The sequence below is a fragment of the Leucopleurus acutus genome (assembly GCF_964270905.1).
Source record: "Leucopleurus acutus genome assembly, chromosome: 1".
Lineage (NCBI taxonomy): Eukaryota > Metazoa > Chordata > Mammalia > Artiodactyla > Delphinidae > Leucopleurus > Leucopleurus acutus.
In genome coordinates, this window is record NC_139142.1 from 31,832,775 (window position 1) to 31,860,364 (window position 27,590).

General features: G+C 43.4%; 1 protein-coding gene across 3 annotated transcripts in view; it reads right to left on the reverse strand.

Annotated features, from left to right (window-relative positions):
• Positions 1-27,590, reverse strand: part of SMOC1 (SPARC related modular calcium binding 1) — a 152,376-nt gene that overhangs the window by 118,280 nt on the left and 6,506 nt on the right. The window lies entirely within an intron of this gene.

A 27,590-nucleotide genomic window follows, 5' to 3' on the forward strand; every position in this document is an offset into this window, starting at 1 on the left:
GTGTTAAAAAGCACAGAGCAGGGCTCCCCATCTGCACGGTGACTGTGAACTGGCTCAAAGGGTGGGTGGAACTGCAACAGGCGACCTCCAGCCTCCAAGCCTTTCCCCGTGCCTGCCCTTGGCCTAGAGCGCTCCCCTCCCCTCCCCTCACTGAGCAAGTCCACCTCCCCCTCCAGACCTCACCTGGAGCAGCACATCCTCAGGGAAGCCCTCCTGCCCCTCTGACCCTCCAGATAGGGTCAAAGCTCTGGGGCCAAGCAGCTCTCCTCTGTAGCTCTCACCACGCGCAAGTTGTATTTTGTTTCTGTGATTATTTTATTGCATCCCTGACTTAGACACCAACTCCAGGACTGACGGCCACGTCTGTTTCGCCATCATCATTGCATCCCCACCTGGGGCGAGTCTGGCACAGAGCAGAAGCGAATGTGCTGGACGAACGTTAGAATAAGGTTGGAAGGACAGAGTAATGGCGTTTGGGGTGGAGCAAACAGTTTGATACGGCAGGAAGAGGCCGTGATGCACGAGCATCTGAGTTACGACTCTAAGTCCCAGTTGTGGCAACAGCTGTCAATCAATAATAACACGGGGGCTGCAGGCTCCCAGGGAAGGACCCTCCTTCTCATCGGCACCTGCCTAATTTGCATATTGGTAAAACCTACAGCCAGGTGGGTGGCAAGGACAGAGCCGGCCTGGGCACTAATCTCATCAGCACATTAGGGTTCATTCATTCACAAAGAGTCAATCACAGCAAAGCCCTGGAGACACCAGTCATGAAAGGAGTTTCCCACAACAGAATATCAGGGCTCTGGGCCTCGCTCTGATGAGATCCTTCAGAATGAATCCATTCTACAGCCACGGCGTCGGCAGCCACTACGGAGAGAGGAAGCCCACCCACACCGCCCAGGAGACGGTGGGTACGGCAGGCGCCCACGCTGGCCTTAAGGTATGATGTTTGCTTCTTACCTCCACTCCAGGAGTGTGTGTGTCTGTGTCTGTGTGTCTGTGTGTGTGTGTCTGTGTGTTGTCTGAATAGGACAGTTGAGTCCAGATGGTTGTGTTAATTCTATATTGGCTAATCCTCCAAATTTATGTTGAATAATTATATAATAAAAACACACTTTTTGACAAATCTACTTCTGGCAGGTTTCCACTGATTTCCTCAAAGCCAGGAGATGGCATGAAGTAGAACTCCCTGTGGGTCTTAGGTCCATCCGAGCCCAACTTCAGTCTGACAATGGTGGGTTAAGAGCATGAAATCTGAAGTTGCCATAAGAGCTTGAAGGCCAGCTTCACATTCACAAGCCAAGTGCTCTTGGGTTTAGGTCAAGTTTAAGAGCCCAGTTTCCTCTGTATGACCATCACAGGTCTGCGAGGATACTGCATGTGCCCGGCACCTTCTAGGTCTCCGTAAGTATTAGCAGTAATAACTGCTGTGGTTGAAATAATAATCATTATCATTTTTGAAAGTACGTAACGCAAAGCTTTCAGGGTATGTGTGGGGAACAGTGACTCCCCCCGTGGGCTGGAACACAAGCTGGACAAGGGACATGAAATGCTGGGAGGCAGAGTCCAACATGGGAGGAAGGGGCTGGGAGAGCCACACCAGGGGGTTGGGTGTCACTCTTCAGCCCGTAGGAACACATGGGTTTCTGAGTGTCCACTCTGCCCCAGGATGGGAGAGAGTTGCTTAGTCCAGTTCTTCCCATGGGCCTGACCTGGCTGTACCAGGCAGCAACAGGGTTTCCCAATGGGAAGCCGGCTCCATGAGAAAAAAGATTCTACCCCCTTCTATAAAAATAGCCCTAAGTCAGCACTGCTCCACCTCAAGGGTGTGGGCCCCCAGAGGCAGCAGCAAAGAAAACATACAGCTTAAACCCTAGAGAAGCAGGAATCAAAGGCACCACAACCACCACCCCCTTGATATCCACGTTAATGGAAAGAGGACGTGTCCTCATCCCTGTATCATTTGCCTTCGTGTGTTTGGTGCCCTGAGAATTACCCAAAGCACCACAAAATGCTACATGTCGGAAGGGACAGAGAAGCTTTGTTCTCAATATCCCACGGTCTTTGCCAGCTGGGCAGCTATGAAAAGTGTTACCTCTCAGAATAATAATAGTAATAAGAAGAAAAACAAACATTTTGTATTGCCAGGCATCGTTCTAGGTATTTAATGTGTTAATTCATTTAACCCTCAAAACAGTCCTGTGGAACAGGTATTTTTTTTACACAATTTAAAGTTGAAGAAACTGAGGCACAGAGAAGTTCTGTTCGCTGGCCAAGGTCATCAGCTGGTAAGTGATGGAGCCAGGAATGGAATCCAACCAGTCTGACGCTAGGGTTCACGGTCAAAACCACATCCTACAGGCATGAAGGAAGGTGAGGTAAGGTTTTATCTTTTAAAGAGGACACTTCATGTTGTCTCTCCTTCTGACTTCCGTTGTGTTCATTCAACATCTAGCGTTCATTAACTGAGCGTCTACTGTGTGCTTAGACTTTGGAATCGTCCCTAAAAGCCCTTTGGAAAAGACATCCAAGTTCACTGGCCTACTGCACTTTGCTCAGAGGATTTTGTTCATGTAGAAACCAGAAAAACAGTGGTTGCCGTTTTAAAAAAGAGGGTTAAGAAAGAGAATAAGTCAGAAGAGTACAGCTGTGTTAAGCCATTCTTAAACGGGCTGATGTGTTGCAGTCCAAACGTTAACACACAGAAGACTGCAAACGTGCTGTCTCACGCTGCACACGAGGCTTTTGCACAACACTCAGTCACAGAACTTCTCCCAGGTTATTGCTGTGCAATACTTAGATGCTGCCTAAATGTGTCATTCATTGATTAAGAAACTATGGGTCTGTGTTTTGTTTTCATTCAGGCTGCACATGTCTGTTCACGTGAAATTCTAGAAACAAGCAAAGGTCACTCCATCAGCACATGTGCACTAGGTCAAATGCGCAGGCACATGTACTCAGCAAGTATTCTCCTCAAAGCGTTTGGGTCAATTGCTTGAGAACCCATGAATGTGTAACTTAACACGTCATAATAACAGCCCGTTGTTGACAGTTTGAGACTCTATTATAAACCTGGATACTTCTTCCCTGGCTGACGTATGGGGGGACGGGGGGAGAATGAACAGCTGTTAAATGCTACTAGTAATTTGAAATAAAAAGTATCTTACTATCCTTCCTTCATACTTCTGGGTCAGTTTAACTCAAAAGCATTCTGCTACTGCAATGTAAATCCAGACTTTCTCAACACTTTACAAAAAGATAACAAAAACAAGATAAAAATCAGATAACTTCGAACCAATCAAATATCACTGATATCTGTCCTGCAGATTGAAGTTCCTTCCAAAATTTTTGGAAGAAGAATTATCTTGCTTTTTAAAAGTGTGAAGGTCACTGCCCTATGATAATGCAGTTTAAGTCTGAGAAGTGAAACCATTCGTTCCACATGCTGCCAGCATGTTCTAGATCTCAGGCACTGTTCTAGGCACTGGGTCGCTGCCCTCATTGGGCTTTCATTCTAGTGGAAGGACATAGCTAATAAACAAGTAAATCTCTAATCTAACAGGTATGGAGGTTGCTAGGGAGAAAAACAAAGCCAGACACAGGATGTCAGTTCTTAGCCACAGGTTGGTCAGGGAAGAATCTCTGAGAAGGTGACACATGAGCAGAGGCCCGAAGAAACTGAATGAGCGAGCCCTGCGGTTTTCTGGGAGGAGACCATTTCACACAGAGGGCATGGCAAGTGCAAAGGCCCTGAGGAGGGAGTGTACCTGGAGTACTCAGGGAGCAGCACGGAGGCCGTAGCAGCTGGAGCAAAGGGGCAGCACCAGGAGGTCAGATCAGAGAGGCAGCAGAGAGCAAATCCCACGGGGCTTTGGAAGCCGCTGTAAGATGGGAAGATGGGAAGCAGAGCAGTGACTGAGCTGATTCGGGTCACAGAAGGCTCACTCTGCTGCTGTGTTGACAGTGAAGAGGGGCAAAGGCTGAAGAAAGGAGACCCCATGGCAGCTATCGCAGTCATCCTGTTAAGAGTAAAAGGCGTGCACCAGGGTAAAGTGGCAGAGGAGGTAAGAAGTGGGTGGATTCTGGACACACTTTAGAGTCAATAAAATCTGCTGATGGATATTATTTGGGGGGTGAGAGAAAGAGAAAGATCAAGGATGACTCCAATGGTTTTGTCACAAGTGTGAAGATGGCTTTGTCACTGATTGAGTTTGGAAGAGGACAGGGTAAATGGGTTTGTTTGGTGGGGTGGTGGGAAAAATCTGGAATTTGGTTTTGGTCACTATTAGTTTCAGATACCTGTTAGACATCCACGTGGAGATTCGTTGAGTAGGACGTGGGTGTATGGCTATATCCAGACTAGAGACATAGGTCTGAGATCGCTCTGCATACGAATGCTGTTTAAACTATCCAATTAGATGCGATCGGCAAAGGAACGAGTATAGATACAGAGGCGTTCCAAGGACCGAGCCCTGAGGAGCTCCAGTACTCAGAGGCGGAACCAGGGGATGAGGAAGAACTGGAAATGAGACGGATGGGGAACATCCGGGAAGGTAAGATGAGAACTGAGTGCATCATGAAGGAGGCAGAGAACAGGTGTGTCAAGTGCTGCTGAAAGCCCAGTAAGATGGGGACTGAACTGACCGTGGAATTAGCCAGCCTGGAGGGCAATGTGACATTGACAAGTCTCAAAGAAGAGGTGAAGAGGGAAGCTTGATAGGTGTGAGTTCAAAATGAAGACAGAGGCAAGGACTTGGGGAAAGTGTGAATAGACAACCCTTCCAGAGAGTTTTGCTGTCAAGGGCAGCAGAGAAACAGGGTAGTAGCAAGAAGGACACATGGGAGAAATTATAGCAGGGTGGACATGGAGGAAATGGTCCGGTAGAGAGGGGGAGAAATAGTGGTACAGAACACAGGGAGGCAAACGCTAAAATGATGTCCTCGTAAGTGCAGGGAGCTGAGATCTAGTGCCAGAGCGGAGGGCCTGCCTGGGAGAGATGCAAGGGCAGTTCATCCGCCGTGATGGGAGGACAGATGGAGCCTCTGGGGATGGGCATGGCCTCTAGGTCTGGAGATGTAGGAATGGCAGACTGCAGAGGTTCTTTTCTCTTGCCTATATTTTCTCAGTGAAAGAAGCAGCAAGGCCATGACCTGAGGATGAGGAGGGAGGTGGATGTGCTGGAGGTTGAGGGGAGAATGTGTGTCCTTGAGGAGAAGGTGTGGACTAGTCTTCTAGTACAAAGGGAGATTGAATGGGCTAGAGACACAGAACAGGACTGCCAGGTAGCCCTTGGGATAAATGGGAACAAATTTCAGTGAGAACAGAAGGGTCTCATCAGTGAGCATCAGTGTCCAGTGAGCATTCCAGTTGGAAACAGGGTAAGACTTACAGATGGACCAAGACATTCTAGTCACTGGGCCCCTCAAGAGGGAGCCTTGTCTTATGACAGCAGCTACTTCACCAGACCCAGGCAGCCCTGTTTTGTTTTTTCTTCCTTCTTCCTTCTGGTGCCTCCCACTCTGACTGGCTGTTTAGGAGCATTTCACATCTGTCAACGCATAGAAGAGGCAAGGAACAGCAAGGCTGACTACCCTGAAGGCGTCGTAGTTTTTGCAGAGGTCAGCAAACTCCTCCGGGGACACATCTGGTCCAGCTCCCTGCTTTTGTGAATGCAAAGCTGTATTGACTTTATAACATAGCCACACCCACTCTTTGACTTATTGTCTGTAGCTGCTCTCACACTACAATTAGCAGAGTTGAGTAGCAGAGACCCTGTGGCCCGCAAGCCTAAAATAGTTACTATCTGGTCCTTTACCCAAAAGTTTGCCTACCTCTCATTTAGAGCAATGGTTTGCAAACTTTACCATGCATCAGAACCTCTTCTGGGACTTGTTAAAACAGATTACTGGGGGCTTCCCTGGTGGCGCAGTGGTTAAGAATTCACCTGCCAGGGCAGGGGACACAGGTTCAAGCCCTGGTCCGGAAGTTCCCACATGCCGCAGAGCAACTAAGCCCGTGAGCCACAACTACTGAAGCTGTGTGCCTAGAGCCCGTGCTCTGCAACAAGAGAAGCCACTGCAATGAGAAGCCCACACACCGCAACGAAGAGTAGCCCCTGCTCGCCACGATTAGGGAAAGCCTGTGTGCAGCAATGAAGACCCAACGCAGTCAAAAATAAATAAAAAATTAAATCTTTTAAAAAAAAAAAAAAAAGATTACTGGGCCCAGCACTGAGAGTATCTGATTCAATACGTCTGGGGTGGGGCCCAAGTTTACATTTCTCACAAGGTCCCAGGTGATACTGGTGCTGCTGGTTCAGGGACCACACTTTGGGAACCACTGGTTTAGAAAAAAGCCTGAATATGTCCACATTGGTCTACTGTGCTCATCTCATGAAGATCTTATTCATGACTCTGTAGTAAACTTGAGCTTTTCTGTTCTAACTTTAGGTTCAAATGTAAAAACAGTTATTCGAGAAAAAGACACACAACTCTTTTTTTTTTTAATTCTCTTAACAGGGAAGGGATAAGTCAAGGAGAAAAAGCTGAAAGAGCCTTTTCCCATTCCTACTCTTCTGCCTAGAAGGTAAGGCTATAGCCAGAACTCTAGATACCGTCTTGCGACCTTGCGAAAGGAAGCCACAGCGTAAGGATGATGGTACAGAAAGATAGAAGAACCTGGGTCCCTAATGATGTCGAACCATGTAGAACCACCAAACATCTGGAGTCCTTTATGTGAGTGAATAAATCCAGATATAAAGAAGCCTTGACAATAGTTGAGTCTCTGTTAATTGCAGCCAGACACCACTCCTAAACACTAGAGGCTCAGGGTATATCAAAATATAAAGATATACTGAAACAAGGTTACCAAAATTGTATTACATTTTAAATATATACACTTGACAAATGAATGGGCTTTTTCCACACATAAAATGCAATTTACTATAATTGTGCTGTTTACCTCTTTCAATCCTGAAAATTGTAACCTCATTTGGAAGCAATATCCAAAACATTTAAATAGAAATGCAAGTTAAAACCACAATGAGATGCCACATACCTACTAGAATGCTGAAAACAAATACAAATAAATAAAAAATCATGACAATACCAAGTGCTGACGAGGACACAGAGCAACTAGAACCCTCATACACTGATGATGGGAATACGAAATGGTGCAGCCACTCTGGAAAAATGTTTGACAGCTTCTCATAAAGTAAGATATACACTTACCCTATGACCCAGCAATCCCACTCTTAGAAGTGAAAACTCATGTGCATACAAAAACCTGTACGTGGATGTTTCTAGCAGCTTTGTTCAAAATGGCCCAAAACTGGAAACAACCCAAATGTCCTTCAAGTAGTGAGTGGATAAACAAACCATGATATATACTCAGCAATAAAAAGGAACAAACTATTGATACATGCAATAACATGGATGAATCTCAAATGCACTATAATAATACATGAAAGGAGCCAGGCTCAAAAGACCACATCATTCCATTTATAGGATATTCTGGAAAAGGCAAAACTACAGGGACAGAAAACAGATCAGCGGTTGTCAAAGGTTAAAGGAGGATGGGTCGATTAAAAGGAACAACATGAGAGAATTCTGGGGGCTGGTAGCACTGCTCTGTATCTTTATTGTGGTGGTTACACAACTCTGTGCATTTGCCAAAAAGTCATAGAACTGTACACCAAAAAGTGTTTCATTTACTCTACGTAAATTTTAAAATAAATTTTAAAAAAATTTAAATGAATGCCCTTCAGGAAAATAGGTCTGGGCATGGCTTTCCTGGGATGTTCTCCTTAGCTCCAGCCTCAACGTCCGCCCCAATCTATTCTATCCCCAGTCCCCACCCCAGACACCGTCTGGACGTCCCCTCCCCCACATCTAATACAGTGGTAGGCAGAGAGGATTCTCTGCCAAATCCTGGACACATTTTAACACCAGCCACTAACTGGCACCCCTGAAACTCAGAACAATAGCCATATTGTATGCGGCCCCATACAAGCCACTGCATAAACATTAGCAACAAGTTCCATGGTGACTCCCTGCTACTGGCCTTTGCAGCTTCCCAACTGCCAGGACTTGAGGATCTGCCCAGGGTAACGTGGAGTCTGGATACAGTTCAATATGTCAGTTAAATCTATAGCTCATAACGGTCTCAATCCTTGGAAACCCCCTGGTAATAATATAGACAACAGACCCACTCCCACTGGAGTCCCCCAGCTTCAGGCTTCCTAACAGTTTTCCTTGATGACCTCCCAGAGGACACTGTACCCTAAAACTTTGAATGTCCAGGGTTAAGCCGTGAGAGTCAAGCCATGGAAAATCCATCAGCTAAGGAGGGATTCCGACCAGGGGCACACTTGACTAGACACCTCCTCTGTATAAACACAGTGTGTCTCTCTTAACCTTATGCAGCTACTAAGCCTGGTTTACTAAAAATTGAGTATCCGAGACTTATTGCAATAGGGGTACTTTTGTCAACCAAAAAAAAAAACCCTTTGAACATAAATCATTTATGGCGCCCTCCACATTAGCTGGCATGAAATAAACAGAGCCTGTCTTGTGGGCAAAAGGTGCCAGAGTAGCTCGCCAGCTCCAGGCCTCCTGCCTGGCCATCATAAACTCCACCCTACATGCTTGAAATACAGTCAAAACCTTCACAGAAAGATTTCTTCCCAACTGTTTCTTTCCACCCACCTATGCTTGGTAACCTGAAGCCCGCTCTGATGTGCTATGAAGGCAGAGTCGTGTGTTGGAAAACACAAGGGCTTGGTAATAGACAGACTTGGATTCAAGTCCAGTCTCTTCCTAGGGCCGGAGCACTTTTCTCAAACCTTAGCTTGTGCACTTATCAGTGGGGATAACTGGTCCCCTCTGCAGGACTGTTGACAGAAATAAATGAGAGTCTATGTAAAACATCTAACATAGACTTGACTCATAAAACGTGCTCATCACATGTAAGAATCCTTTCCCCCAGGTAATTGCCTCTATCTGGAATTAACCCACGTCAACCTGAAAACATCGCTAACACAGAAAGCAGAGGCAAATGATCAGAGGCCAGGAGGAAACCATCTGCTCCAAGTCAGGGAACCCATTTCAAAGGGGTAACTGATATGTGAGGGAAGAAAAAGAAACTTGGTCTCCAGTTGTGTCCCCTTTTTTTTTAAATTGAAGTATAGTTGACTTACAATGTTGTGTTAATTACTACTGTACAGCAAAGTGACTCAGTTATACATATATATACATTCTTTTCCATATTCTTTTCCATTATGGTTTATCACAGGATATTGAATATAGTTCCCTGTGCTATACAGTAGGACCTTGTTGTTTATCCATTCTATATATACCAGTTTGCATCTGCTAAGCCCAGACTCCCAATCCATCCCTCTCCCACCCCCATCCCCTTTGGTAACAACAAGTCTATTCTCTACATCCGTGATTATGTGTCTGTTTCATAGATAGGTTCATTTTAGATTCCACATATAAGTGATATAATATGGTATTTGTCTTTCTCTTTCTGACTTACTTAACTTAGTATGATAATCTCTATTTGCACCCATGTTGCTGCAAATGGCATTATTTCGTTCTTTTTTATGGTTGAGTAGTATTCCATTGTACATATGTGCCACATCTTTATCCATTCATCTGTCGATGGACACTTAGGTTGTCTCCATGTCCTGGCTATTGTAACTCATGCTGCTATGAACATAGGGGTGCATATATCTCTTTGAGTTATAGTTTTGTCTGGATATACGCCCAGGAGTGGGATTTCTAGATCGTATGGCAACTCTATTTTTAGTTTTCTGAGACACCTCCATACTGTTTTCCACAGTGGCTGCACCAACTTACATTCCCACCAACAGTGTTGGAGGGTTCCCTTTTCTCCACACCCTCTCCAACATTTGTTTTTAATCATGTCCATCCTTACCAGCGTGAGGTGGTACCTCACTGTAGTTTTGATTTGCATTTCTCTAATAATTAGTGATGTGTCACCTTGACTAATAATCACGTGGGTCCCTTCCTAGGGAGTGTTAGACCAATAAACCTCTGGTCTCTCGATCCCCCCATCCTCATTCACACCCAGGTGGAATTCTTTTTGGCCCAAGAATCAATGAAAAACAAATTAAATGGCCAAGGTCCATGAGAACACAGATTTTTAAATGTATTTTAACTGCTCCTACCTCCTAGGGTACTCTTGGAAAATACCCTGACATTTTCTGGAAACCTTTTACACAGCATAACTTAAAACCCAAAATTGTTTTCCAATGGAAAATAGCTCTTCACAAAAATAAGAGAATGAACATTCATGAAAGATACAGTCACAATTTTGAAAAACTTACACAAACCCTCACCGGAAATCATGTTACCCCATTGCTACACTCTGAAATGAAAGCTGTCTTTCTCCCCAGGCACACTTTCTACCACCTAGACACAGCAAGGGGAATTTCCTAAGTTGGAATTCAATGTATCAGTCTATAAAATCAATGTGAAGTCCAACAGAGACATGCATTTGCTTAGAGAAGTTTCCAACAAATAGAGAAGGGCATGACCCAATCCCTGCTATCAGATGGAGTTTATTCCTGTTCAGATCATAAGGTAATGTTTCACACACTAGTTAAATTACGCAGCATACAGAGTAAACATGCACTATGATTCAGACTTACAAGAAACTCACACACTTAGGATGAAATGCTGGTTCGTACCGTTACCAATAGGTGGTTATTCAGCACCCGATACAATGTTGAGCCTGGAAATATAGAAACTGAAGACAGGTCTCTTGTCTTCTGAGTTCTTTTGACGTAGCTGGGAATGGGGTTCCTGCCTTCAAGGAGCCCACAGTCTAGTGAGGCAAAAAGACGAATTACAGCAAACAGACCGATCCGTCACCATCCAGGGCTTCAGCAGAGGTGAGTGTATAAAGTGCTGGGGGACAGGGAGGTAGAAGAGAGGGGCACTTCAAAGAAACAGTCTGCAGAGTTGAATTCTCCCAAATAAAATTCTCCCACAAAATCCACACACACACACACACACACACACACACACACACCAATACCTCAGATGAACAGGAGAAAAGGGGGAAGGAAAGAGAAAGAAAACCGAAAAACCACTCCCCTGCACCGTTTCAAGCCCAGCCCACCCCAAGTCCTAACTGTACCTGAGGAGGTTACTGCAATAGACCAAAATGGTCCCCTCTTCCAGCCCCCAACTCTAACAGGAAGAATGTCGGAGGGCACTGGAAGGCCAGCATGCCACCCGCAGAACCCAAGGCACCGCCAGAGTTAGAGAGGCAGCCAAGATACACATATTTTTCAAAGAACCGGGAGAAAGGCCAGAGAGACAGAGGGCAGAAAGGATGCTGAGGCCCAGGCCCTCCCAGTCTGGCTAGCAAACTCTCAGGGGTCTAGCTGTGTTCTTTCCTTCTCTGCATTTAAACACAGCCTGTCCTGTGGCCAGTCTGTCCTGATTCCCACCATCCTCTGAGCAGCAGCCAGCAAGAAGGTGTAACGTGGCTTCATGCGAGGGGACAAAACGTCAGGAAAGGCGACAGCCAGCCCTTACCTTCCAGCCTGTAGATAACTGTGCAGTCCTATCGGTCAACATTCACACTGGCAATGAACAGACATGCAGCTTCAGTGGCGGCTCCATTTCTATTAACTGTTTTTATACACAAGAACTGCAACTTCCTTTTCAACAAGGAAAACGAAAATCTCCATGACCCCACCACTCAGAGGAAACTATCAACATTTTAATGTGTATTCTTTTTCTGTGCATGTTTATCATTTACAAAATGGGACTCTACAATACTATATACAATGTATGGACCTCCATTTTTTCCCACACTAAATCCATTGTGAACTTATCCATGTCAAAAACAAAGCACAATTTTTATAGATTGTGCCACAGGTCTATGCCACAACTTACCTACTTTCTATTTAGGTTCATTCTTAACTCTTCTCTTCTGTTTCTGTCTTATCCACCCTCATTTTTACTGACTGTCACTGAATTAGTGGCACATTGTCCTTACCGGCAGATTCTGTGTCTGGTGAGGACCCAACTCCTGCTTCCTAGATGGCATCTTCTCACTATGTTCCCACATAGCAGAAGGGGCAAGAGAGCTCACTGGGGTCTCTTTTATCAGGGCACTAATCCCATTCATGAGGGCTCCACCCTCATGACCTAATCACTTCCCAAAGGCCACCCCGCCTCCTAATACCATCACATTGAGGGGTTAGGATTTCAACATATGAATGTGGCGGGGGGGGGGGGGACATCAATCCATAACACTCTAAAACTCAGTAACTTAAAGCAACAATTTTGCCATGCTCACGGATTCTGTGGGTCAGGAATCCAGAAACGCCACAGTGGGGATAGTTTTTCTCTGTTCCATGAAGGACTCAAAGAGTTGTTCAGTGGTCTCCCCTCAGGTGCATGTGCTGGAGAAATCTGTCCTTTTGGAGACAGTGGCACTTATCATTCAGTTAAGTTTCCTAACACGAGCAAGAAATGCATTCCACCAACAAGTGAGTTCATGCACACACCCAACAAGTGAAGATCTAGACGGAGACAGCTGATTTCACTGCCTCGACGGCAGAGGTGGGAAGAAGTTCCACAAAGGTTCATTTCTTGTAAAGCTTAGTTTATGACATAACTACATCAGTCAGAACTGTTGCAAATCAGTCTCTGTTGAAAATGACAGCAACTAACATCAAACTGACTTAAGCCAAAAAAGTATATGAGCTATTTATTGATGTATAACAAACCACTCCAAGATTTAGTGGCTTGAAATAATTTATGATTCTGTGGGCTGACTGGGATCTTCCTCTGCTAGTTTCACTCATGCAGCTGTATTCAGTTGGCATGCCCATTAGGCTGGAAGGTCCAAGCTGGCCTTCCTGACAGGGTGGGCAATTGGTACCAGCAGTTGGCTGGAGCACTCTTGTTCTCCTGCACATGGCCGCTCATGTAAGAAAGACTGACTTTCTTACATGGTGGCCTCAGGGCAAAAGTCCAAGAGGGTGAAGGCAGAAGCTGCAAGGCCCCTTGAGGCCCAGTCTCCAGAGCTCACACAGGGTTGCTCTCAACACATTCTATGAGTCAAGGCAAGACACAGGCCAGCCCAGATTCAAGAGGTGGGATCATAGGCTCCACCTCTTAATGGAAGGAGCCACAAAAAAACTGTGGCCATGCTTTAGCCACCACAGAAAGTTACTGGCACATATAAATGGGAGAAACAGGGGAGCTTTAAGCCTAGCTGTATCCAGATGCTCACAACATATTATCAGAAATCTGTCTCTTTCCTCTCTCAGGTTTGTTTTGCTCTGTGCTGGCTTTATTCTCTGGCAAGCTGTTCATTCGTCAGGACCAAGTGACCACCAACCACTCTAGGCCTACATCCTCACAGTGTCCCAGCCCAACCAAGAGTTTCTCTTCCCCAACAGTTGCAACAAAAAGTCCCAGAATTGAATTCATGGGCCCAGCTTGGGTCTCATGACCATCCCTGACCCGAGAGAGAGCACATACTCATTGACCAAGCCCAGGTCACACCCACACCCAGCAACTGGGAGGGGGGATCAGTGCACTTCGATGATGGGGACTGAGAGTAAGGGAGAGGTTTCTCCCAGAAGAAGGTAGAGATTCTATTACCAGGAAAGAGCGAGTAGATATTAAGCAGACCAAAACCTCAGATGTTTACTACAATAGGCTTCTCAGTAGGTCACAGGGCAGAGTCCCCACAGAATGCAGTGAATGGCTCTCTCCCAATGCATCATGCAACCGGGCCAGCTGAAAAGTGCCCGTTTCCCAGTGGGGTAGTATGTGAACCACTGAATGACTTGTTGCACATCTGAAAAACAAAGACGTCAGACAAAGCCTTTGGCGCCATGCACTTGCACAATTCTTCCATCTGGCAAAAGATGTCCTTTCTTGGGCATTTGTCACATTGCTCCCAAAGATGCCCCTCCCTAGTAGGAAGCAGAATGCTTTGTCTTTTAACTCAGTGGTTTTTCTGGATCAGATGCAAACACAATCTCCCCTTTGCCTCCCACGGTCCCATCAAGGGCCAACTCATGAATGAATAAATGAATGAGAGGATGAATCAAAATACCCCTCCCTAACTACAGCTGTGCTCAGATCCAAAGCCCTCGGGTACAGGGAGCAAAGATGGTCATGGAGAAATCCAACCAGTCTGTCTCTTTGGAAGCTCTTGGACTCTGCTGTACTAATCTACCCTGGAGCTTTCATCTTTTCATCTTCATGGACTTCTCCTGAGTATGGGACAAGGAACTGGAAAAAGCAATCTTCTTTTTAAATTTTATCACGTGGTAAGGCAGTTGCATGTGGCCCTTAAGACTTGTCTTCCACGGAATGGGACACTAACCTTTTAGAACTGCTGCCCAGATAAGATTCTCAAGTTCATGCCAGTACAGGAATAGCTCCAAACCCCAAACAAGATGCTCCTCTACCCTCAAACATGAACATAACACTTGGGAGTGTAGAGGCCAGAGACTTCGAGAAGCTCCCTTCCTTCCAGGGAGCTTGTCTTGATATATGTAAGTAACTACTGGCAAGAGCAAATGGAATTTACATTTGTTTATGTTCTTTTAAGTCACAGGTTGCATAGGCCATGGATTCCAGTCCATTTATTCCTTTCTAAAATTTTAGCCTAAAGAAGCCTCAAACTAGAGTATGCATGAGAATCACCTGTGGTACTTTTTAGAAATGCAGATTCCTGGACCCTGCAGCATCTCAGGTGAGCTACAGACTATACTTTAGGAAATATACTCTTTAAGAACTGCACATCTACAGGATGTAACAAGATTCTTACCTGCTGGGTCTCAGCTCCTCAGAGCTGGCAAAATTAAACGCTCCATGAGTTGGACCAAGCTATTGGGGTCATATGGTCATGAGCCCAACCAGCCTTGGTTAGGACAGGTATGGGCAAGCAATCTACACTGTGATGCACAACCGACTTGCTTGAGCTCTGGGGAATACCTGGTTATCAGGTTTTTCACAGGTAATACAAGGGGAGAGCCTTTGGGTGTTGGGGACAGGCAAGAATATGTCCCAGGGTCTTACAACAAACACCAGAGAAAAATCCCTTCATGCTTCCGGCAGGAGGAGAAGCAGCCTTTTTGAAACAGCCAGAGCATTCTGTTCATGCTGTGAACGAGGCCAGCCCTCCAGAGAAACTATTTTACCAGGGCCTAACTCATTGGGGTTTTATCAGAGCCTAACCAACCTGGGGGAAGAGAAATACCCAATTCCAGCCCCTTCTAGCCATCCTACCCACCTAAGGAGAGGAACACACTGAGAAGCACTTGTGAAGTTCACAGTCCAGAGGCCCAGTCTCACTAAAAGACTGAGCCCTAATCACAGGACTGTAGAACACTTCCCTGGCCCCTGCACCTCACCACCATACCACTAAAGGTCTATTTATTTACAGTCATTTCTACCCAGTACATCAGGTCTGACTTTCAATTAAAAATTACAAGGCTTACTGAAACGGAAAAAGCATGATTTGAAGAGACAGAGCAACCACTGGAACCAGACTCAGATATGGCAGAGATGTTCGAATTATCAGATCAGGAACTTTTTAAAAACTATGATTAGTATGCTAAGGGCTCTAATGGAAGAAGCAGACAATATGCAAGAATAGATGGGTAATGTAAGGAGAGAAATGGAACTTCTAAGAAAGAATCCCAAAGAAATGCTAGAGATAAACACTGTAACAGAACTTAAGAACACCTTTGATGGGATTATTAATGGACTGGACACAACTGAGGAAAGAATCTCTGAGCTTGAGGATATAGCAATAGAAACTTCAAACAGAAAACTGAAAAGCAAAGAAAAAAAAGACTAAAAAAAAAAAAAAGAACATAATATCCAAGAATTATTGGACAACTACAAAAGGCATAACATGCATGTAATGGGAATATCAGAAGGAGAAAAAAGACAGAACAGAAGAAATATTGGAAGAAACAAAAATTGAGAATTTTCCCCAAATAAACATCAGACACCACACCACAGGTCTAGGAAGCTCAGAGAAACCAAGCAAGATAAATTCCAAAAACTACACCTAAGCATTTCATATTCAGAGCGCAGAAAATCAAAGATAAAGGAAAAATCTTCTAAAAAGCCAGAAGAAATAAACACCTCACCTATAAAAAAGTGACGATAACAATTACATTGGGGTTCTCCTCAGAAACCATCCAAGTGAGAAGACAGTGAAATGAAATATTTAAAGAGTTGAGAGGAAAAAAAAAAATCAACCTAGAATTCTGTACCCTACAAAATTATCCTTCAAAAATGAAGAAGAAGTAGGCTTTCTCAGACAAAAACTGAGGGAATTTGTTGCCTTATAAGCAATGATAAAAGAAGGTCTTCAGAGAGAAAGAAGATTACTTAAGTCAGAAACCTGGATCTACATAAAGAAAGGAGTAGCATTAAAGAAGTAATAAAAATTTTTATTTTTCTTATTCTTGTTTGATCTAACAGATAACAATTTGTTCAAAATAATAATAGCAACAATGTATTCAATGATGATAGCTTATGTATAAGTGAAATGAATGACAGCAATGATACAAGGGACAGGAGGGAGGAATTAGGAATACTTTGTTATTATATAAGGCACTTGCACCACCCATGAAGCAGTATGGTGTTATTTGAAAGTGGACTTGAACTAGTTGTAAACGTATATTGCAAATTCTAGTGCACCTACAAAAAAAGTTAAAAATATATATATATATATATATACACAGAGAGAGAGAGTTGATATTCTAAGAAAGGAGAGAAAATGAAATCATGTAAAATGCTCAATGAAAAACACAAGAGCAGAAAAAAAAGTGGAAGACAAAAATAGGAACAAAGAACATGAACAACAAATAGAAAACAGTAGCAAATATGGGAGATATTAATTCAAAGATATCAATAATCACTTTAAATGTCAATGGTCTAAATACAGCAATTAGAAGTATTTAGATGGAAAAAAGTGCGTGTGGTTGGCACAAGCCGCCTTATCTGGAAAGAGCCCTCCAGGAAGTCATGCTAACAGCAAGGATTTTTGTTTCTGAAATGCTCTAAAAGCAGCCTGGAGATCAGATGCAGGCCCACCCACAGGCTCTGATGGGACTGGCTTTCCAACTCCAGGTAAGGGAAAGCTAGGCATCCAGTGAGCGGAGGAGGAGGCCTAGAAAAACCAGGCGTTGCTCCTCTAGCTCCATGGAATTTGCCTGGGGACCAGACCTGGGCACGCACTGGGCAGTCACTGGACAGCCTGACCCTTATGACCCTGAGCTCAGAAATAATGAGGAGGGCCTTCTGGTCACCTCTTACCAGCAACCTACCATGCCAGGAAAGAAAGAAAATGAAAGAAGACTTCAGGAAGGAGACAGTGTACAGTTGTCTGGAGAAGACATGGCCACATGGCATATGGAGGAAGACCTCGCCAAAGAGCATCTTTCCTCCACACGCTTCCATGAGGGGGTCCTCCTGACCTCATGGAAAAGGCATAAGAGGAGGGAGATATTTGATTTATTGCACAAAAAAAAACTAGCTTTGTTTTAAACAAAAGGAAACAGAACCACAAATTAGACATCTTCCACATATTGATGAGCTTTTTAGCTTTAATTCCAAGGGGGAAAACTATAGGGAAAAAACGTTTGGTTCTCATAGGAGTCATCTTTCTTGTTACCTCTGTTCTTTTTATGAATAGTTAACATTTACTGAGCCTCCTATCATTACTTCATTTAAGCTCCACAATGACCCAATGAGGTACATAATATCTTCAAATTACAGATAAGGAAGCTGAAGCTTAGAGGTTAGTTAATTTGCCCAAGGACACAACAGCTAGAAAGCAGCAGAGCCCGCAGAAAGTAGCTTAATCTTAGGTCTCTCTGGTCCCCAAACCACTACTCTGCACTGACTCTGGATGGGCAAGAAAGCCTCAAATGGTAGCAGCTCAGACTTCTCCCGTCACCCAACAGTGAGACGGAAGGTGCATTTCATTCTCCAGGTAAATGCAGCTTTAATGAAAGAAAAGAAAAGATACAAACTGCGAATAGGCAACAGATGTGGGCCCAGTCTTTTTCTAAGCCTCTCTCTTGACGGGAGAAGAAAGTACAATAACACACCACTAGGAGAGGGCACGTGATCCTCAAAGCAAAGGAAAAGATGAGACGGATGGAAATGATGCATCTTGTCCTCGGTGCAGCTCCTGACTTCAGGCTGCCTGGGCCAGTGCAGATGCGAATCTGCCCCAAGAGGCAGGGAAAAACCATCCACAGAGGAGAGCCCTGGACATTTTCAGACGCTCTTCAACAAACATAAAGGGTTTCCACTTCAACCCTCAAATTGAGTATTGATTTGAAAAGGTCTCCCAGGAAAATATTGTGCCAACCAAAAAACACATTCCCTGTGCTCTAAAGACCACTTGCCATTTAATTTGGGCACGTCTGCACTGATTGCATTGCTATTGACAAGCATGGAGAGTCTTACGCCAAGATCTACCTTCGCTTCAAACTGTATCTATCGCGGGTTACTTGTTCTATTTGCTCAGCTGCACATTTCTTAACTGAAACCTTCAGAATTTGCAGAAACCGGAATCCATGTCTTTTAGGGACTGAGAAACCAGAACCCTATGAAATGGAAGGTATAATAACATGGATGGTGAAGATTCTGCATGTCCTGAGTTTTCTGGCCACATGTTCCAACCACTGTACATTGGTGAATTGGCCAAAGGCAACTCAGAAATATAATCTTCTCCTAAAATGCAGGCTATTTCCTCCCCTTGGCCAGATTTTTGCCACTTTCCCAAGTTCTCCAGGACATCTTTGAATGGAAAAGTCAGGGACAGAGCAATGGAGAGTGGAGACCTGGGTTCTGGCTCCGGCTCTGCCACCAGTTAGCTGTGTGGACTCAGGACAGTCTTTACCTAATGTAAAATGAAGGACCCCTGAGATTCCTTCCAATTATGGGACTACGTGGTCATGTTCTCTTCATGTTGGGGGCCCTCTGGAATCATCTTCATTCGGCCGATTCTACTCTGAAAGTATCCAAACTTTTCCTACGTTCGCTTTTTCTTATCAGCTCCTAACCTTGGGATGTCTGCACTGGTGGTCACCTTGGAGGTCACTTATTCTTCCTGTAATGATGAGGGAACTGGTCACACAGTAACAGGAGATCTCCCTCTCTGGGCTCTGACCATGAATGTCTGCACACTTCTCGCCACACGTCCCACCCACCACTCTGCTGGGCTACAAATGTGACAAATCCCCAGATGGATACTGTGCTTGTTGCCCAGCATCCTTTCCACCCTTCCACCTTATACAGCCATGTGGTCGGGAGGAGGTAGGAAAAATAACCTGACTGCCAGCTCTAGAAATGGGTATCTTCTTTCCTACCCTGCACAGAGATCAGTCTAAGGAATCTAGGCCTACGTTACTCACAGCATGGCACTCTCCTGGCCAAAGGGGTTGGTTAAAAATGGGCATTTGATTCAACTTAGATCAATAAGCTAAGAGCCAAAGTTTTCTGAGAGTATCTAGGAAAGGGTGACTGGAAGCCAATTCTCTCTTCCCTCCCCTAGAAAGTGTGATGTTTAGCTATGAAGCGTGGAACCACTGCAGCAATTCTGCCACCAGGAAAAGCTAGGCTTCAGATTAAACAGACACCACAAAAAGGCAGAGGGAAGAGACATAAATGCTCTGAGTGTTTGATAACACCGTTAAGTCACCAAATCAAACCAATCTTGAAACCTACTTTGTATCTGTACCTTCTATTACTTGAGCCAATGAATCCCCTTCATTGGATAAGCCAGTTCAAAACATGGTATCTGTTTCTTACAAGATAAATTCCCGACTAATGTGTACGTACCAAAGATCACACACAAAGCTGATCTACAGTTACACTTCAAAGGCCTCCCGATTAGCACCAGAGAGTAAAACCAGCTCCCTCATGCTCTTAACTATTTCCACCAGAAACCAAGGAGACTCCCTTCCTAGGCCACCAACCAAGAATTCAGGCAGAGTTTCTCTCACAGTGCTGGGGTCACGTGCAGCCTCCCCACTGGGAGGCCAATGCTGAGAAGGGAACATTGGCCCCCAGGCCCCCTTCCTCTGTACCCCTCCATGCCAACACAGAGACCGAAAGACGGCAATGCCACACAAAAGGTAGAAGTGCTTTTCAGTATCACCTATTACTTGTTTAGAAATCAGTGACAGGGCTTCCCTGGTGGCACAGTGCTTGAGAGTCCGCCTGCCGATGCAGGGGACACAGGTTCGTGCCCCGGTCTGGGAAGATCCCACATGCCGCGGAGCGGCTGGGCCCGTGAGCCATGGCCGCTGAGCCTGCGCGTCCGGAGCCTGTGCTCCGCAACGGGAGAGGCCACGACAGTGAGAGGCCCATGTACCGCAAAAAAAAAAAAATCAGTGACAACAGCTAACAAATTAATGGGTCCCAAAATGACCATCGCTGGGTGCTAATATCACAAATGTTATGTGCCTCCTGATGGAAGTACACACCAACTGCCATGAAACATACTTGCCCGAAAAAATATAAAACCTACATCTGATCAAGCCTCTGGATCTCACTATCATTTTCCAGGAAATATAAAGGATACAGGAACATGTTACACAACTCTATGGAAATGTAATCAGCGAAAGCTAGTGTGGAAAACCCTAGAACACCTGTTTATTCAACAAATAAATTACAAAGTTAAAAGGAGGTGGAGAGGAAACTCGTGGATTAAAAGAGGATTAAGATACAGAGAAGCCAATACGTGGACCTTAATTGGATCTTGATCTGAGACATAATCAGGGAGATTTGACTATTGGTTGAATTCTACATTGTAATCCCTATATTAAGGGATGGTTGTTAATATTCTTTCGTTGTGATGTGGTTTTGTGGTTAGGTGTTTTTTAATGTCTTTTTCTTTTAGAGATATATATGAAAATATTTATGGATGATAAGATATAATGTCTGAACTTGCTTCAAAATAATATGATCAGAGGACTAGAGGACGGGTGGAAGAATCGAGCTGTTGTTGGAGCTGTGTGAGGGTTCCATAAGAATTCACTAATGCTAGTCTCTGCTTTTTTGTATATATTTGGAAGTTTTCATAACAAAGAAATGTTTTTTTTTAATGAAGGGAAAGGACCCAAAGATGAAGGAGAGTCTAAGCTCTTTGCCAAAGTCCTAGTGTCATTTCCAAGAAAGCCTGTTTACTCAAAGTAACACTTTCTATATAAATTTCCCCAAGTAATTACCTTGACAGAATACTTCTGGTTGACACATCTTCTTTCCAAATGTTATTGAGAATTTCTGAAACACAGGACAAGCACTCCTCCCACAGGGTTACATTAAGAAGTTTAATTCACAGAAAATACTATATAAATTCATATCAAACATTAAATCAATGTTTGACCTGTGTATTGTATTTGTTGCTGCTTGTGCAATCTGAGCCTTCATAAATTTATTCACCTTAATTTCCATAACCTTAGCAGGGAGAGACCTTTCTCATCCTGACACCAAAGACAGAAACCATAATGACAGATTAGTTACACAAAGATGTAAAATTTAGAAGATTGAAACCAGTGTCTTTTCATAATGAAAGGCATTTGCCAGACATGAGAGCAAAACAGATTAATATCTTAGTATTTAAAAAAACAAAAAACCTCTTCCCAAGTCAGTCTGTGAGGTGAAAAAAAAAAAAAAACTACCACTCCTGTTTGAAAAATCAGCAAAAATTCGGGACAGATGATTCCCGGAAGAAAAGGAACTAATGTAGGACTGCCAGATACAATATAGGATACCCAGTTAAATTTGAATTTCTGATAAGTAACAAATAATTTGGGCCATACTTATTCTAAAACACTACGTGTTGTTTATCTAAATTCCAATTTACGCAATTTACAATTTAGGCAATCCTACTTTTCATTTGCCAACTCTGGCAACCCTAACTAATGGCCAATAAATTTGAGAAAATGATCAACCTCAGCTCTAATTATCAAGGGAGAGCAAATACAGCAAAAAGAGCAGAGGTCCCACCAGGCAGGGGTGGAAGAAGGACACTGCACCTGCACCCACCTGGCCCACCTGGAGCTCAGGGGAGGAGGCATGACCTTAGGGCCTCACGAGGGCAGGAGGGAGGTAGCCAGCACTTGAGGCAATGGGGTCACAAGTTTGGTTGAATGGCCCTGAGCATTGTCTTCAGGGGAAAGGAAAAATATGATCAGCGGCTTGGAGCAGAGGACCCCGTGCAGAAGCAACACTTTTATTATCTGCTCTTAAAACTTTGCTGTGATCTTTCCAAATGCATTTTTATCTTTTATGGAAAATTTTATGATGTATTATGTAATACATACAAAAAGGAATTTAAATATCTGTGCACTCACCTTCCATTTTAAAAACATAAAACATTACCAACCGATGTTTCTCTCCCTCCTGCCCTCGCACCCTAGGTAACCACTATAACCTGAGCTTCAGTTATCATCGCCCTCAATTTTCAGACTTTTTTTTTTTTTTTTTTGCGGTATGCAGGCCTCTCACTGCTTGTGGCCTCTCCCATTGCGGAGCACAGGCTACGGACGCGCAGGCTCAACGGCCATGGCTCACGGGCCCAGCCGCTCCGCGGCATGTGGGATCTTCCCGGACCGGGGCACGAACCCGTGTCCCCTGCATCGGCAGGCAGATTCTCAACCACTGCGCCACCAGGGAAGCCCCTTCATACATTTTTTACATATGTTTGCACCCCTAAATAAAATACGTATAGTTGTCACATGCTTTCATCCTTCATATAAATAGCAGCATAACATGTATTCTACAATTTGCCTTTTTTCACCCCGCATTTTGATTATGAAATTGATCCATAATAATGAGTGATGCTTTATATTAGTCAGTTTCAGCACCGTGTAATATTCCATTATTTGAATATACCAAAATTTCTATTTCTCATCTCCTGTTGACGGACAGTTAGCTGGCTTACAATGTTTGCTACTACCAAAAATTGCTGCTGTGAACATCCTTAAACATGTCTCTTAGTATACATGTCAGTGCATTACTCTAGGGTATATGCTGGAGTGGAATTACGAGCTCAAAGAGTGTGTGCAACTTCAACTGTAATTCTACAAAGTGATTGGACTGATTTATATTCCCACCAGCATCAATAAATGCATTTTTTACAGTTACATCCTGCTGAGGTTAATTGAAAACTCTCCTTTAAAGCAGACTGAGTTCAAAGCATGCAGAAATTGAATCGGAGGCCTGGTACTAATAGTTACTAACCCTAAAAATCAACCCAACACGAACACGAGCTGGCTGTGTCTGATATAGATGGGGATTGGGCTGGATTGAGACAGCTTTGGGGATTTCTTTAAATCATGCATGTTTTAATCTTCATTATTTTCCTCTAAGATTAAAATATGCTCATTGTAAACAAAATTATTTTAATTACTAAGACGCATCGCATAGAAATGGAATATCCCCCGATGAACACCATTAACAGCATGACATAAAATCCACACAATTTTTCTATACATAAGCCAACTTTTTTCAATTTAATTTTATTTATTTTTTTATACAGCAGGTTCTTATTAGTCATCAATTTTTTTTATTCAAACAGAAAGTCACAAAAATTATAATCATCCTCATCAATTCACTCAGTCCCATGTAATTAATTTTTTTTATCTTGATCTTTTGTTAGCACTTTTATAAATTCATCAGTTTTCCATTAGAGTTCTGAAAATGCTTATTCATTCAGTTCAGCAGTATAGTCAGTTACCAGAAACATGGACTTGTCAGAGTCTTTTCCATGAATTCCTTGAAGATGAAACCCTTTTATAGGAACATTTTTGCAAAAGCATCAGAGTACACCCAGAACTGTCTGTAAATGACAAAAGACTTAAAAATGACCAGGGTTAAAGATTTGATGAAAGTTCATAATAATGCAATTGACAAGAAATTTAGTTATTTCTGAGATATACATTTTAAAATAATAACTAGAATTATGACTTATAACATTATACCAGAACATACAAGATTTTTAGGAATTTCATGTAATGTCTGAAACATTTATATTAACATATTTCCATACAAATAACCCAAAGAAAGTTTAGTATTAGTTTTTTTTATCTTTTAATTTAATTTTTTTTTATACAGCAGGTTATTAGTCATCAATTTTATACACATCGGTGTATACATGTCAATCCCAATCGCCCAACTCATCACACCACCACCTTCAACCCTGCACCACTTCCCCGCCTTGGTGTCCATACGTTTGCTCTCTACATCTGTGTCTCAATTTCTGCACTGCAAACCAGTTCATCTGTATCATTTTTCTAGGTTCCACATATATGCGTTAATATACAATATTTGTTTTCCTCTTTCTGACTTACTTCACTCTGTATGACAGTCTCTAGATCCATCCACGTCTCAACAAATGACCCAATTTCGTTCCTTTTTATGGCTAATATCCCATTGTATATATGTACCACATCTTCTTTATCCATTCGTCTGGTGATGGGCATTTAGGTTGCTTCCATGACCTGGCTATTGTAAATACTGCTGCAATGAACATTGGGGTGCATGTGTCTTTTTGAGTTATGGTTTTCTCTGAGTATATGCCCAGTAGTGGAATTGCTGGATCATATGGTAATTCTATTTTTATTTTTTTAAGGAACCTCCATACGGTTCTCCATAGTGGCTGTATCAATTTACATTCCCACCAACAGTGCAAGCAGGTTCCCTTTTCTCCACACCCTCTCCAGCATTTGTTGTTTGTAGATTTTCTGATGATGCCCATTCTAACTGGTGTGAGGTGATACCTCATTGTAGTTTTGATTTGCATTTCTCTAATAATTAGTGATGTTGAGCAGCTTTTCATGTGTTTCTTGGCCATCTGTATGTGTTCTTTGGAGAAATGTCTATTTAGGTTTTCTGCCCAGTTTTCGATTGGGTTGGTTTTTTTTTAATATTGAGCTGCATGAGCTGTTTATATATTTTTGGAGATTAATCCTTTGTCCATTGATTCATTTGCAAATATTTTCTCCCATTCTGAGGGTTGTCTTTTTGTCTTGTTTATGGTTTCCTTTGCTGTGCAAAAACTTTTAAGTTTCATTAGGGTCCCATTTGTTTATTTTTGTGTTTATTACCATTACTCTAGGAAGTGGATCAAAAAAGATCTTGCTGTGATTTATGTCAAAGAGTGTTCTTCCTATGTTTTCCTCTAAGAGCTTTATAGTGTCTGGTCTTACATTTAGGTCTCCAATCCATTTTGAGTTTATTTTTGTGTATGGTGTTAGGGAGTGTTCTAATTTCATTCTTTTACATGTAGCTGTCCAGTTTTCCCAGCACCACTTATTGAAGAGACTGTCTTTTCTCCATTGTATATCCTTGCCGCCTTTGTCATAGATTTGTTGACCATAGGTGCATGGGTTTATATCTGGGCTTTCTATCTTGTTCCATTGATTTATGTTCCTGGTTTTGTGCCAGTACCATATTGTCTTGATTACTGTAGCTTTGTAGTATAGTCTGAAGTCAAGGAGTCTGATTCCTCCAGCTCCGTTTTTTTCCCTCAAGACTGCTTTGGCTATTCGGGGTCTTTTGTGTCTTCATACAAATTTTAAGATTTTTTTGTTCTAGTTCCGTAAAAAATCATAAGCCAACTTTTTTTTTTCTTTGCACAAAGGGGATTATGTATTTTGGGTTGCATTTTACTTCTTTTTACTGTGTAATATTTCTTTACAAGGAAAGAAATAATCTACATTTACCAAAAATTCTGTTATTCAATAAATATTTACTAAGCACCTGCTCTTGAACAGGATGGAGTCTATAAAGAAAATTAAGCAACACCACCATTGCAAGACTCCCAGGCTAAAACGAAAGAAACTCATAGACGAAGGTCATAATAATGGCCCCCACTTATCAAGCACCCTCTATGAGCCAGGCATTCAGACCCTTAATGAATGTGGTAGGCAAAATAATGGCCCCCCCGAATGATGCCCATGTCCTAATCCTAGTAGTGCTACAGTATATGGCAAAGAGGAATTAAGGTTGCTAATCAGCTGACCTTAAAATAAGGAGAACAGTCTGGGCTCTCCTGGTAGCCCAGGGGTCAGAAATCACAAGGTCCTTAAGTGGAGAAGAGAGAAGCAGAAGAGTCAGAACCAGAGAGATGGAAGCATGAAAAAGACTTGACCAGCTATTGCTGGCTTTGAAGGTGAACAGGGGCTACAAGCCAAGGCATGCAGGCAGTTTCTAGAAGCTGGAAAAGGCACGAAAATGGATTCTCCCCTGAAGCCTCCAGAAGGGAACTCAGCTCTGCTGATTATTTAACCCAGTGAGATCTGTCTTAGACTTCATACCTCCAAAAATTTGTGTTGCTTAAGCCACTAGGTTCGTGCTATGTGTTACAACAGGAATAGGAAGCTAAGACTTCCCACTTCATCCTCCTCCACCCTGGAACATAGATGCTATGCCTTCCATTGGACAAACTAGGGAACCGAGGACCCAACAGGTTAAGTTATTAGCCCAGGCTCACAGTGGCAGAGACAGACTCAAACTTGGATCTGCCTACCTCCAAAGCCTGTGCTGAGGCTGCCCCACTACCCTCCCTCTACGGTCAGCTAGAACACAGGGCAGATGGGGACACGCACTACCCTAGGGGTAAGCAAAGCACAGTGGGTGAGAGAACCCTTCCTGGGGCGAGGCTGGAAGGACTGTGTGGAGGCTTTTGAATGATGAGCAGGATTCGGACAGACAGAGATGAGGAGGGAAGGAGAGGTCAGGAAATGCAATGCAGTTCAGTGCAACCAAAGTCTGGGGCACATGAGGGTGGGGATATACAGTGAGAGGCAAGGCTGGGCACCTCAGTGAGAGACCGACACTGTCCAGTATGACAGCCACTAGCTACACGTGGCTATTAACATTTACCCTTAATTGAAATCAAATTAAGTTTAAAAGTCAGTTCCTCAGTTTTACTTACCACATTTAAAATTCAATAGCAAAAAACCCCACAAAAACAAACAAACAAACCCACAAAAAACCCTTCAATAGCCACATGTGTCTAATATTGGACAGTGCAGATATAGAACATTTCCATCCTAGCAAAAAGGTCTATCGGACAGCACCACTGACGAAGGGGAGTCGTTGGAGTCATTGTTTTTGAGCCAGTCAGGGGCACTGTGCACCTGAAAGCAGGCTCAATGTCCTTTTATAACACTGCCCACCTCACCCTCTTACTTGTTACTGCTTTTGTGTCCTCTCCCCTGGGCCTTTGCAGAATTTTTCAAGAAGAGATGCATGATAAACATGCCCCCAAAATATTTTTAACTGCCAGCGCTGTCTTAGAGATGTTATCTAGTCCTAAAAATGAACCATTCTGGGAAGTGGGTCCAGTTTTTCTCCACTGCCAATACTTGAAAACAAACAAACAAACAAAAAAAAACATTTGGCCCTTATCTAACGGAATCAGATCAATGCTGCAGTGAGAAATGGTTTTTAGGGGAAGGGACACAGTCGCTCACATTTGCAGAGTATTTGTCAGGTTTCAAAGCACCTGACACATTATCTCCCAGAACCTGGCTCCA